We start from the raw sequence: 218 nt of genomic DNA on the forward strand, positions 1-218 counted from the left end.
TCAGGAAGTGGCATTGTGGGGGTGGGTCGGGCTCGTTTCAATCATATCAGTGTCCAGCCTGGATTTTGGGAACAGGGTGGTTGTTGTTTTGCAGGAGATATTGTAAACAGTGTAAATTCAGCTCCCGGCTGCATTGCTGCGTAGCCTTGTAGCTCCATTGTCAGCCTGATTGTGCCACCAAAATAGGCTGTTTCCGTGTGAATCCGTGTCGGCGGGCG

Source organism: Cariama cristata, unplaced genomic scaffold (assembly GCF_000690535.1).
Source record: "Cariama cristata isolate BGI_N322 unplaced genomic scaffold, ASM69053v1 scaffold24080, whole genome shotgun sequence".
In the NCBI taxonomy this organism is placed as follows: domain Eukaryota; kingdom Metazoa; phylum Chordata; class Aves; order Cariamiformes; family Cariamidae; genus Cariama; species Cariama cristata.